Source organism: Coptis chinensis, chromosome 4 (assembly GCF_015680905.1).
Source record: "Coptis chinensis isolate HL-2020 chromosome 4, ASM1568090v1, whole genome shotgun sequence".
NCBI classification, from domain to species: Eukaryota; Viridiplantae; Streptophyta; class Magnoliopsida; order Ranunculales; family Ranunculaceae; genus Coptis; species Coptis chinensis.
The window spans coordinates 47787510-47800864 of NC_141459.1; the positions used below are offsets into that span (position 1 = coordinate 47787510).

At 35.7% G+C, this 13355-nt stretch overlaps 1 pseudogene across 1 annotated transcript; it reads right to left on the bottom strand.

The window, feature by feature from the left end:
• Window positions 1-594: 594 nt before the first annotated feature.
• On the bottom strand, window positions 595-3549 carry LOC147503763 (uncharacterized; annotated as a pseudogene). The gene is made up of 7 exons (XR_015192823.1): window positions 2993-3549; window positions 2721-2919; window positions 1376-1507; window positions 1161-1290; window positions 1030-1076; window positions 858-959; window positions 595-697 (listed from the first exon to the last, which is right to left on the bottom strand). The product of XR_015192823.1 is annotated as an uncharacterized LOC147503763 (transcript).
• Window positions 3550-13355: the final 9806 nt, after the last annotated feature.

The window sequence follows — 13355 nt, forward strand, 5'->3', positions numbered from 1 at the left end:
CCATGCCTTATTTTATCATTCCTATGAAGCCTCAATTCTCATGTGACGACACACCCCACGCTCATTGCCAATACAATCCCCACTTAACCTCCCAACGCCCATCATGGGTTTGGGATTTACCCCAAAAGGACTCAACATTGGATGGATAGATTGTTACTATATATCCAGGAACTAGACAGGCTCCTCAGTTATGTGGGACTAAGCGGCTTTCCAACATATCCACCTTGGACTACACAAATGGGGTGTCAAATTCCATGATGCATGCTCATTATGAAAAAGTTCCATAGTTTCAATGAAAAATATTACTGCAAGAATAAAAGTATTGTTAATATGCGACGGAGTGGCAGAATTACATACAGTAATAGATATGTGCATGCATGTTAACTCGTAATACTCAGTCTGTCAAATATTAGTATACAAACCTTACTGACAAGAACAACAATGAAAATATATGTCCATAAATAACTGCTAATAGTAGTAACTCCTTGAAAGTACATAACAAGGCGAGCAATCAGCAATAGCACAACAATGATATCAACCACAATAGACAAAGAGGTTAAAAGGGTGTAATACGTAAATACTCCTGGTCCGTACCTGAGATGACGAGAGATGGGTGGCGTTATCTATATGCCCAAGACAAGAAACAATCTTTAGAGTTCCAATTAGGCCCATCTTCTTATACCTCAACTCTTGATTACTGACCTGACGAAAGAAGTGAAGTACAAAAACACTAGGTGCATAAAAATCTTTGGACTAAGACATTCCAGAAAATTAATAGATATACTGACCGAGTTGGATTTATACAGTAAAGCATAATAGAGATGCAAGATGCATCTCTCAGCCAATGATTACCCTACCTGCTTGTGTACGATGATAAAAAGTTCATTTGCGATGGAAGATCCAACAGAATCAGCATTAGATCGAGCGGAGAGTGCCAAATGGCTGAAGACCTCATATACCTGCACTTAGGAAGTCATAGTTAAATAGCTGATAGAGAAAGTCAAGGAACCGAAAAACAGCATATTATACCTTGTGGATATTTTCATCATTAAATCCCTCTATGTAATCCAAGATGCCTGAATATGGAAATTTAAAAGAAGGTGAGCTGTGCAAAGAGTAAATTTAAAAGCAGCACAAGACTATAGATGCAGAGAAATTACCATTGATATAAGGAGAAAATGTGATCAGTTCCTGCGAATATTTTGAAGCCAGAAGAACCATGGCCTCTAGTGCCGAACCGACTTCATAAATAACACCAGAACCTATATGAGTAACTAATGCACCGAGGATCTGAAAGAAGCGTCACACAAGAGTATGATAGTTACTATCGTGTTAAATGCATTATAAGTTCAAAATTATTTATAAAGCATATTACCTCATGCCTGGAATAAGTATCATTGAACTCATCAAACAGAGATATATACATGTGAATGCCAAATTCCCTTGCCTTTTGTTCTTTGCACGCCAATAAGTACTCAGACACGGAGAGAAATGAAGGGAAATACTCCTGGATTCACAAAGATTTGGGCATACACTTCAAGAAAACTTCTATTTAAATAGAACACAATATTCTTCACCTAACAGTAGGTTCATGATGTTTACAAAGGCTGTTACAGCATAGGCCATTGCACAGTAGCATTACTCCTTAAAAATTGTCTGGCACATAAGCCAGGAAAGCATAATCTTCCAAAAAAAACACATTTGCAAAACAATTATCTTGTTATGGGAAATTGAAATAGAATTTGCATTATTTTTTCCTCTTAAAGTTGAATCTAGCATATAAAAAAGGAAAAAGATAAGAAGAAAAAGAAGAAGGAAAAGGACATCTTCAAAGTAGTAAACAGAAGAACAAGTACCATTAATATAACTGCATAATAGCCTGAGTTAAATAGTGGATAAAAGCATGATGTTGTGAACCACATCAACAGTTATAGGCACTATATCTCATGAATTTAGGATATAATGCAATGTACATTTTCTTCAGAAAGTATAGGCATGCTGCAAAATCTGGCAAGTTTTCACTTAATTCACATGTTGCCAGATGTGCTTTTACTCTCCAAACTCTCGATGTATAATTTTTATTAAAACTAGAGCTGGCACAATTTGGACTGCGATCCACAAGCACCGCAGAACCTTCCTGTATGTATTTTCATACTGAATAACCAAGAGTGCTTCAATCAAGATTACAAAAAGTTCTGCTATATATCTCACTCATAAGACTAATTAGTTCACAATGAGCACTTACATATGTAATATTACCATGTAGGAAGATGATTATTGCATCTTAAGTTCTTACTTACGTGTTTTCATCATTTCTCATAAATTTACTTATAATTTTATCAACCCGGAAAATGTGAAGTTTCACAATTAGGTACAAAAATTTCCAAAATTTGATGCCACATTTTTTTCCTAGTATCTCCAATTCTTCATCTTCTTTTCCATTGTCTTCTCCCCGTCTTCTCGACCCAATTTTTTAGTGAACTACATTGGTCTAGGGACAAAGACTCTGCCTCCTAACAGAAGCATTTTCCAGAGGAGTGGGTGGTGGCAAACACTTTGGCATGGACATCTTTAGTTCTAACTATGGGTGTAACAAACACTACAACACTGATAAATGCGCTCAGCTTCATTGCAGGTAATCTAAGAACAGTAAAATCAACTACTAGTATCCATGCTATCTCCTAACTTTACAAAGTTAACTTCAAAGTTTGATATGTAACCTGCACAAGTTCCCTATGCCCATGAATACATTGGTCAAAAAGAGCTTCCCCGAGACAATCATCCATGATTTTCTTCTTTATCAACTTCTCAACATTCTTTTGCAAAGTTCCACCATTCATGTATATAAACATCAATAACTCTATGATACTATGCTTTATCAATAGACTTCAATTCATTTAAAACCTCCTGACAAAGAACCTGGCATAAAAACACAACAAGTCAATAGCCAAACTTGAACAAAAAGTACAAAAAACAATGTATGAACACTCACATTCTTAAAACGAAGACTCGACCTCAATGCCTCAAGAACCAAGCCTTCAAAATTATCCACACCCAACTTCCCTTTCCCTCTACCACTACTCCCTTGCCCACCCACGCCCCCGACAAACATCAAATGCATTCTAATCTGCCCAACAATCCTCCTCGCATTCCCACTCTCGGCGGAAAGTAACAAGAACCGTAACAATAACGGCATATATTGGCCCTCGATAGTCCTAATAAACGACAAACCAATAGTAACAACTTGCTCTTTCAACACATCACTTAAATGTAAAGTCGAAAACGAGTAAAGTACAGGTACACTGGTAACATATTCCATAAGGACTCAACTACAATGCCACTACACCTATAATCTCGGGTAACGAACCTATAATCAACTATGGAATGGAATGGAAAGGAAATAATTTTAAATGGTATGTGTTTGGTAAACTGGGGAAAGGAATAATCATGTTTGTTTGCAAAAGCTATGGAAAGGAATAATTGTATTGTTGAGTGGAGTGTATTAGTAGTAAGTCCTTATTTATTTATTTCCTTTCCTTTCCTTTCTACAAAATTTTCAGGAGTTAGCTAAAGACACAAAACCTTTTCCATTTGTTTCCATATGGAAAAGCCCATTTCCTTTCCATGTGTAAACAAACGTCTTAAAAACTATGGAAAAGGTGGACCACTTTTATTTTCCTTTCCTTTCCTTTCCATATGTTTCCATCATAACAAACACACCCTTATAGGACAAATGGACAAAACTTATAGAAGCTTCTCTACAAACTTTTTGGCATCTACTAAGAAATCTAGATATCGAAAATGATTTATTATTTGTCGAGATATATCGACGTTGTTGTTATCGAAATATTCGGGGAGTGTTTCTAGGAGGATTTTTTGGAGTGGGAATTGAAGTGATGGGATTAATAGGAGGTGACTGAGAAGTGTGGTGTGAGATGATGACGTGGATTTAAAAAAAAAATGTTTGGAAATTAGATTGGGTTCGTATGTATGAAGTGAGACCGGTTAAGTAGTTGGTTAGATTTCAGGAAAAGTTTGTTTGGAGGGAGTGACGAAATTTGTGTAGGTCGAGTGGGAGGGTTGGAGGGGTTTTGTTTTGGGTTAGTAGGGTGCAACCGGATTCGACTAAGATTGAGATCATTTCATCTTCTGCCATGCTTCTCATGAATGCGTGATGAAATGTTTGTTTAGATATGAAAAAAAGATTACTAGTGTTTAACCCAGCCAAGTTTTTAAAATTGGTGGGGCCTACACATAGAGTGCACTTATTCACAGGCCCCTATTTCATACCCATATCCATGTCTGCCAAGAATTATGTAGGAGACAAAATTGAAAATCGGAGATGCTGTTTTTGCAGTCGTTGCAACTTGCCAAGCATCTTGAATTTTCATATTTCATGCCCCCGATAATTGGGTCGCGGTTTTCCTATTTCATTGAGGGCAAGTTACAATAATACATCCCAACATTTCATTGGCCCAAATCGTATACTGATAGGACCTGGGCACACTTGCCAGGCTTGGGCCTTCATGCCCATAGAATAACTAGTACCGATATTGTCCCCCACTTAACCACCTATTGGGCTTGGGCCATATCTTGACCATGGGTGTGGGGTTTTATCCGAAAAGGCTTCGGTACTAGTTAGTGATCTTCCCACTTTATCAACCCATGATGAACTCATTTCTTCTCCCATGTGGGACTATTAAATTTTAGGTTCATAATACCCAACAACCTCTACTTTGAACCGAAATCCAAGGATCTTCACTTATTCATCAACATTGCATGATATCATGCCAGACTTTGTAGGTGTCGAGAGGACAAGCTACACCTCGAAGATCATTCGATGTCGTTGGATTCCACTCGGGGTACACTCTCTCGAGCATCTACGACTTCCAAGAGTGCCATAATGTACAGGGACGCTTCATTAAGCAACTCCACCTGAGTTGCGCCATCGTTGGCGGCTCCACCTTGAATGACTTCGTCTTCAAATTCTACATGATCTGTGTCATTTGTCCCAGCCGAACCATCGGCTCTGATACCATTTGATAGGACCTGGGCACACTTGCCAGGCCTGGGCCTTTATGCCCATGGGATAACTAGTACCGATATTGTCCCCCACTTAACCACCCATTTAGCTTGGACCACATCTTGGCCATGGGTGTGGGGTTTTATCCGAAAAGACCTCGGTACTAGTTAGTGATCTTCCCACTTTATCAACCCATGATGAACTCATTTCTTCTCCCATGTGGGACTATTAGATTTAAGGTTCACAATACCCAACATATACCCACTTACAAAATTTACTATTGAGAAAGAAGTGCAGTAGATTGAGAAAAGAAGTACAATTTAGACACTACCCGAACAAGATATTCAAAACTTCAAATTTCAAACACATCACAAATTCTTACAAGTATCTCCTGTACTAACTAATTTCTCTACAACACAACAACAAACAAGTGGCCATTACAAAACTCTAATTTCTCAAGTGAGACATCTAATTTAACAGTTTGGAGATGATGTTGTGGTATCAATGGAAGTAGACGCTACAACTGGTGAAACAGAATGTGCATTGTCATCCTCAATGTTGTGTTCTGTGTGGCTGCTCTTTCGCTCCGAATGAGACGAACCTGTTAATAATTGTAAGTGTTGTTGCTGCTGCCCTTGACACGATGGTAAATTTGCTTGTGGTGGTGCAGTTACTGGCACATAAATTCTTTTTGGAACATTTGATGCTTTATCACTTTTAGTTGTTGTTACCCTTGAGCACTCCTATGGTGGAACCCATATGCCACCCACCAGGACCGGGTAGATGAAAGGTCAACTATATCTCTGACGCGAAATAAAAAATGGCTCGGGTAGATGAAAAGTCAAGTATACCCCTGACCCAGGGTATATAGTATGAACAATCAATGTTCATATACAAAACATGCGTGTTCATACCTATTGGAGTATGAACCATCATTGTTCATACCAATTGGAGTATTAACAAATCCATGTTCATACCTATTTGTGGGTATGAACCATTATTGTTCATAACTCCAATATAAATGTTCATACCTCCACTATGAACATGAGCTATAAACAATGATTGTCCATACCTATTGGAGCTATGAACAATCAATGAATAATGATTATTCATACCCATTGTCTCATTGTTCATACCTCTAAGCAGGTATGAACCATAAATGTTCATACCTCCACTATGAACGTGAGCAATAAGCAATGATTGTTCATACCTATTGAAGCTATGAACAATGATTGTTCATACCTCTAAGCAGGTATGAACCATAAATGTCCATACCCTCCACTATGAACGTGAGCTATAAGCAATGATTGTTCGTATGAACAATCATTGTTCATACCTCAAAGCAGGTATAAACCATAAATGTGCATACCTCCACTATGAACGTGAGCTATGAACAATGCGTGTTAATACCTATTTGTGGGTATGAACCATAAATGTTCATACCTCCACTATAAACTTGAGCTATAAGCAATGATTGTTCATACCTATTGGAGCTATGAACAATGATTGTTCATACCTATGAACAATCATTGTTCATACCTCTAAGCAGGTAAGAACCATAAATGTTTATACCTCCACTATGAACGTAAGCTATGAACAATGTGTGTTCATACCTATTTGTGGGTATGAACAATAAATGTTTATACCCCCAAATATGAACATGAGTTACGAACAGAGGATTAAAAATATGAACATGAGTTATGAATAAGCAGAATAAAAATAATAATAATAAGAGAACACATTAAAAACACCAATAGTTCATTTTCATACACACAAAAAATCATTGTGCACCAAATAACAACACAAAATATATTGTTTTTTGCCTTCCGATTCTCACATTCAGTCAGTAAATAATCCTTTTCTATAATTTTCCAAAAATTCGTGATTTTCTTTGCTCCAGCTTCTTGGCAAGTTTGACAGCAATCTGCACGCAATGTGCGGGCACATGTTGCGTACTTCTCCTTTAGAGAAATCCATATGACCTTGTTCATACAGAATTTCCATCATTTTACACACATGAAGCCCACAATCAGCACTGCAATTTAGAGAATACACAGTCAATTTAGATAATACACAGTCAAATCATAATCAATTCTAAATATGATGAATCATTGTATTCATACTTGTTCATACCTATCTGAGGCATGAACAACCAATCTTCATAGCTATATGAGGCATGAACACTCATTGTTTATAACCAATAGGTATGAACAATCATAGTTCACACATGTAATACAGGAGAATAAATAAATAATTACCTATATATTGTTTTGCTGCGGACATTTTTGTGAAAGTATTCTTCCCTTATTACTGAGAAGCTGGATTTTTAAATCCCCCTTTATGACAAGATGGCTTATTGACTCAACTAGTACCTTCTTTTGCAAAATTACAAGAGGTTATTTCTTTATATTTCAACATAAAAAATTTTATGTAATTTAAGTGTTTATTGTCGAACTCACAAATTCTTTTGCAACTTGCAACCCTTTTTTTGTGTGGCTTAAGGAGTTGAAGTAAAACCATTTTGCTTGTTGTCCCTCCACCAACTCCAACACAAGAAGAGTCCAATGATTGTCAGAATGAATTGGAATGGCTATGAATTTCGAAGAAAAGTCGATGCTCTTCAATATTGTTTCCAATCCTACTTCTTCTAACAATCTCTGTGTCAACAATTGTGTGAAATAATAAGAACGTAACAATAATAATAGATGAAACAATATTTTTTTGTAATAAAAAATTCACCTTAGAGTTTGTAGATACTAGACAAGTCTCTGCTTTTTCAGTCTTCCTCTGTTGAAGTTCTATCGACCACCAGTCGATGACCTATTGAATGGATAAGTTTTTTTAAATTGGTATCACATAAAAAGCTCAGGACTATAAACAATGATTGTTCATGGTACAGTATGGATGTGAACAATGAGTGTTCATAGCTAAAGACTACTATGAACATTCATTGTTCATAGTCCAAATGTGGTATGAAAAAAGAATGTTCATAGCTAACGACTATGAACATTCATTGTTCATAGTCCAATTGTGGTATGAACAAATAATGTTTATAGCTAACGATTATGAACAATCATTATTCATAGTCCAATTGTGGTATGAATAAAATTTACCTGGTGATCAATTTCTCTATCAAAGAGAAGATCTTCAACTAGAACACCTTGAACTTGTAAAATTCCATTTGACCAAGTAATAACTCTTCAAAAACCATAAGAAACAACCATTAGTCAAAAAAGATATTTACTCAAAATATCATTTTTTGGTATCCTAAACTTACCCACTGTCTACAATTTTGAAGAAAGTGTCAATGACTTCTCAATGGCTTTCTTTCAATCCCGCATAGTATGGACATGTCTTTGGGTCAAGCAGAGGACGATTGTTAGTGTCATCAAATCCCTTCTCTTTAGCAAGAGTTTGCTTGCCAGTGTCACATTTCTTTCTTTTTTTCCTTCCTTCACCAATGAAATCTTCGCCTATCATCTTAGTTTTCCTTCCTCTATTTTCCTTCACTCGCTTTACTAGTGAACAAAGTTTCTCTCCTCCCTCAACATCCTTCTCCTCATTTTTATCTTTACCTCCAACATCCTTCTCCTCAACTCTATCTTTATCTCCCTCCTTGTCTGGAGGTGACAAGGTAAGACGTAAATCAAATGATGGACCTTCAAAGGGTTCAGCCACGACTTCAGTTGTGAATTCATCAGGATTACCCTGTTGCACTTCAGCCGGGAGGACTACTACATCTGTGACTTCATCAAGATTCCCCTGTTGCACTTCAGCCGGGAGGACTACTACATCCGTGATTTCATCAGGATTCTGGAGTTGATTTTATAGTGGTGATGTTCTTCAAAAGAGTTTGTTTAAGAGTGAGGTTCATCCTAAATTATTTAGAGTTTGAGTGAGGGAGATATGAAGAAGAAAGGTAGACTCTTGTATGGATTAGAATGATTCTAAGCTAATGAAAACATTAAAAGCATTTGTTTGTTGTATTGAAATGACTTGAAAACAGGGAAGGAAAGATTGATTAAAGCATTGAAATAAAGGCAAGCAAACAAGATAGAAGATTGGAACAAAGAACAAGCAAACAAGATTGATTGAAATAAGAACAAGTAAATAACAAGTTTGATTGAAATAAGAACAAGAAAATAACAAGTTTGATTGAAATAATAACAAGAAAATAACAAGTTGATTGAAAGGAAATAAAACAATAAGAAATTGAAAACATAAATTGAAAAACAAGACAAATAATTAAACAAACCAAATGGTTTGGATCCTAAGACAATGGATGACTTCTCTCTCCCTTGCTTTTAGCTTATATACCTCTACTTTTGCCTTTTACAGATTTGCCCTTCTCTATTATAAACTAGACACCTCACATTTCACTTTTGTTTTTGTTTTTGCTTTTTGTTTTTGGTTTATTCTTGACCAAGGTAGGTTTTGAGGATAAGTTCATCATCTTTTGAGATAAGGGCCTCCATCTCTGGTCTTCTTAATTGAGGGCTTTGACTTTTGACCTTGACCTTTAACTTTGACCATTGACATTGACTTTTTTAGCACTTTTCTATAGTAGCTTTTGGTCTTCATAATAAGCGTGATTAAGGCTCCTTTTGGTGCTAAGACATAGCTTTTATGATAAATGGTTTGAAATACTCCTTAACCTGAAAAAGACAGTAAAAGCTATGAGTTGTCTTTTTGTTAAGCGTAAGAGGGTTTGCAATGCAGTAATATAAGGGTAATAAAATGCACATTTGGGAGCTGATCACCACCCAAATAGGTTCTTGCTTGTCCTCAAGCAAGGATGAGAGAAAAAACTAAGATCACAAATGAGTGATTTATTATAAGTTATACTAATCTCGTTTTGTAGAGTGCGATTGCATTGACCATATGCAACAAAGCCTTAAACCACTAGGAATTCCCTAGTGGATGAGTTTTAAGCCTTGTGAGAGTTTTCTAGTGAAGGTACTCACAAACTTCTTCTATTTACTACAAAGGGTCTTGTTTCCTTACTTATTCTCATAAGTTTATGCATCTCATTAGCGGTGAATAAGGACAAACTCCTTTGAACTTAGAATAACATATGTACAGTAATTTAATCATCTAAAGATAAATGTACAAAACATGAGCAATGAAATACAAAAATAGAGTTATTTCCGAGACTTTTGGAAAGCGTCCTTAAGGTGGGTTCTCATAGGGATGTGTTAAAACACAAACTCTCTAATAGATTCACTCAAGTTTCATTCTCTCAAGTCCAGTGTGCACTTATATTCCTCACATACTCAAATGACGTCTAAAGAAACTGGGGTCAATTGATCATGCTTACCACTTACTATCACACCATCCAATTCCTAATCGAGCTAGAGGTATTTTATTAGGAATTACGGGGCTAGAGTGATGGTTTAGAAGGAAAAAGGAAGCTAGGGAAAACAAAATCTAATAAGTTGAGAAACTGGGTTTTTAAGATACGTGTAACCAAAGAAGAACCTCGTTTTGTTATTTGCTTCCGAATTGCGATAATTCTTTTGGCCTTTTGGCTTTGTGACTCCATATGATTTTGAAATTTTGGGCATTCTAAGTTTGCTTTTGTTTATATTTGTTTTTGTTTCTAATATCGTCTTCTTTTGATTTTGAACTTTTGGGAGATATGATTTTTGACTCCTTTATTTTTTTGGAGTTTTGGTTTTTGATGAGTCTTTCTTTTCTTTTTTAAAGAAACTAATTGATCTATTTTTGTATAAGGTCTTCTCTTCTCTTTTTCTGATATTCATCCAGTTCTCAACTTGTTAGCTGGGTAAGCTTTGTATTGTGTGTTGTAACGGATTAGGAATTTTTAGTGAAGAATAAAAAGGCTTTTAGAAAAGGGTGAAGGCTCAATAAGGGTAACTAGAGGAAAAACTATCTTTTTGGGTTTTTAACATTTATTTGGCTATATTGATAAAAAAAATGGCCTAAATTCTCTCTTAAGATATGGTGTGATGATCAAGCAAGTGGACGTGTGGTCTTTCTATCCGGACATCCTTTGTATCATCACTCAATAATCATTCAGATAAGGCTTTTAGCTATATTCTCACAGGATATGGAACTTAATTGTTCTAACCTTAGCTTCGGAAACTCACTGCTATATACAAACAAATACTGATGCATGCCATTCATGAAAAGATGTAGAAACTATTGTACATATATTAGTCTAAGTATGAAGAACAAGTCCTTACTTTATTGCTACAATGAGACTTCTAAACTTTTTATTCATCATTGAAAAGGAAATAAGACTTTTTGATACTAAATAGAAAAATATTTTTGGTCTTTTTCAAAAAAAATTTGTGAAAAGAAGAAATATACTATTATATCTATTATAAGAAATTGTATAGTTTTTGCAAAATGTTACTATACCACCCCCAAATAGAAATATATTTTGTCTTCAAAGTATGAAGAGATTACCATAGAAACATGAGCAAAAATGGCGATGCACATGTATTCTATTTTTCATGATGAAAATATGTCACCCCCAAATAAGTTTGGGGTATGGGTTGTCTGAGATAGAACGATAAATACATGGTTTATTATACTAGGGATAACTATTCTACTATTAAATCTTTTTGGGTTTTTGTATTTTTGAAAACATATATGTAATGTAGAAAATCTAACATGCATACATAATTATTACACTATAAAATATGTAAATAACTATCTATACAGACACATATGAAATGTATGTGTGTTTGGTTGTTGTTGTTGTTGTTGTTGTTTTTTTTTTTTTTTTTTAGAGTAATTAGTTTTCTCAATCTAAAGGTATCTCTAACCATATAGAGGTTTTGACAAGAAGATAAAATCATACGTTTGTCCAGTATCATTTTGGTTACTCTGGGATGTAAGATTTTCATTTTTATATCCTCAGGTTTTGAAAACTAAGTAGAGATGTTATAAAGATAGCTCATACAAAAGCTGTGATTTCTAATACTAAGTTTGAAAACAAAACAGATGATCTTAGGCAACTTTTGTGTCGGCTCTTTATTGAACTCAATCCAGTCAGACTGTGGCTTCAATTATGTGTGTGTTGGCATTGGGGGATTTACTGCACAAGATGTAATGGGAAGGTTTATCTGATTGGACACTAATGGATGGTGGAAGGTAATATGCAGAATGAGATGATGGAATTTACTCCCAAACAAAATGAGATGATGGCATTTACCCCCAAACAGAATGAGATGATCCATGTGGAAGGTAATATGCAGAATGATAATGGAATGTTTGTGTAATACATCATGGAACTTATGCAATAACCCGTCATAGTTGACTTGTCCAGAAGAGTAAGAGGTTGGTGGTATATGTCCTTCATGAGGCTCAAATGATGCGGAATAGAACATACCAGGTTTCTCAACTATTGAAATGATGGACTCTTGTGTTTGTATATTGGGCAAAGTTTTTTTATTGGGAAAGTTTAGAAAATTATGAATGGTCTCAAAGGCAATTAGCTTAAGTGCGAATTTGAGGTTTCTTTGAAATGGTTTCGTGGTGCAGTCCTAAAAAATTGGTGGATTTTTTATGAATGGAGGTTGGATTTCAAGAGGTGCTGAAATGGGATGGTGATGGTTGGGTGGTGGTTCTTCATCTAGTTTTGGCGTTTCCACAAGATTGTGGTTCATATCTGCAATAGTAAGGATGTCACAAATTTGTTCCATCGATAAGTCTTTAATGGCCAAACTAAATTGAAATCCACTTTCCACCATATATTTTACTCCCTCTTTTCCAAGAACTTCATTTTCTTTGTCCTCTCTGCCTAGATCTTCATAAATTTTCTCAATGTCATTTTCCAAATATATCGAGTCCAATACATGCTCTTGAGTTTCTTCTGTCAGAGTTTTCTCATTTATAGGTGATGATGTATTAAGGCATGTGAGAGAGAATGTAAATTTAGGCATATAGTTATCCTCATAAGATACGGAATTCTCACGATAGCCAGGTGGATGGTGATGGGATTTTAATTGGTCAAGAGTATCAGGATGGGCTTTAGCAATGGGTTTTGTTATAGCAACACCTTGTTCCTCTTGTTGAATGGGTTATGGACTGGTGGGAAGAATATTAGTATTAGATGTGGAATTGTTTGAATCGGATTGGAGAAAACATAAAGTAGTTGTTATTTGCTGAGTTAGTATTATTTGCTTGGCTATTTCCTGGTAGAGTTGGTCTGTGATGGATGGTGTAGTGGAATATGAATTTGATATGGATGGTCATATGAATGGTAATAGATTTTGGGTGAAACCGTACTCTGACTAACCAAGTGGATATATGAATGGTGGTTGACTATTTAAGATGGAACTCCATAAATTGTCGGCATGAC